The following is a 1,264-nucleotide window of genomic DNA, read 5'->3' as shown; positions in this document are numbered from 1 at the left end:
TCTCTGTGTTCCTGCAGCCTTGTGCTTTCTTTAGAAATGCCCCTTTTTTCTCTCATTTTTGCCCTCCTGCTTAGGGCTGTGGGTGTTACAGGTTCATGCACTGGCTTTCATCTGGGTTTGGATCATCCTGGACTCTGGTGGAAGATGGTCCCAGTTGCATGGGCTGTGTTTGTGAAGGGGTGATCACAGTGCCAGTCCTCTTTTCTCCACTGGTTCAAGCAGCCACCTCAAGAGATGGCTTCAGTGGTCTTTTTTTTGGTGTTTTATGTCTATTTCTGCAGAACTGGGAGCATTTGCACACGGGAGAACAGAGCAGGGGGAGAAAATGCTGTTCCAGTTCTTGCTCCTGCTGGACATGGTTGGTTTCCTTGGCTGAGGGAGTGAGCAGCAAAGAGCTGGCAGGGTTGTTTTTTCATTCAGTGTCTTCTGGCAGCAAGGGCTGAAACCAGAGACTGCCCTGAGCAGGTGGGAGAAGAGCCAGGTACCCTTTCACTTTCCTGGGCACTGGAGGAATTCAAAGCCCTGTGTTGTCATTGGACCTTGGTTCTGGGGACCAAACCCTGGCCTGGGCCAGGTAGGGGAGGCCTCACACCTTGTCTTGCAGGCTCTCACCCCACAGAGAAATCCCTGGGCTAGAAACTCACTTTAGAAGGTTGGGAAGTGTTCTCCACGTTTCCACTTGGGTTTAAACACTCATTTAAAGAGGAGCAGAAAACAGGAATCCTGGGATGGTTGGGGTGTGAAGAGGTTAATAAAGATCACGCAGCTCCAACCTTCTGCCATTGGCAGGGCACCTCTCACTATCCCAGGCTGCTCCAAGCCCCATCCAACCTGGCCCCTGGACACTTCAGGGATCCAGGGTCAGCTGCTCTGGGCACCCTGTGCCAGGGCCTCAGCACCCTCAGGGGAGAATTTCCTCCTACCACCTCATCTAAACCTGCACTCTCAGCCATTCCCCCTTGTCCTGTCACTTGAGGTTCTTGTCCCAAGTCCCTTTCCAGCTCTCCTGGAGCCCCTTTAGGCACTGGAAGGGGCTCTCAGGTCTCCCCAGAGCCTTTTCTTCAGGTGAGCACCTGCAGCTCTTCCAGCTTTTCTCCATAGTAAAGGGGCTCCAGCCCTCAGAGCATCTTTGTGGCCTCCTCTAGACTCACTCCAGCTGCTCCATGTCCTTCCCACGTTGGGAGCCCCAGAGCTGGACACAGCACTGCAGGTGGAGTCTCACAAGGACAGAGTAGAGAGGAAGAATTCCCCTCCTTGCCTTGCC

The sequence above is a fragment of the Poecile atricapillus genome, chromosome 2 (assembly GCF_030490865.1).
Source record: "Poecile atricapillus isolate bPoeAtr1 chromosome 2, bPoeAtr1.hap1, whole genome shotgun sequence".
Classification (NCBI taxonomy): domain Eukaryota; kingdom Metazoa; phylum Chordata; class Aves; order Passeriformes; family Paridae; genus Poecile; species Poecile atricapillus.
The sequence above is the reverse complement of the archived record's forward strand: the minus strand, read 5'-3'. Positions refer to the sequence as shown.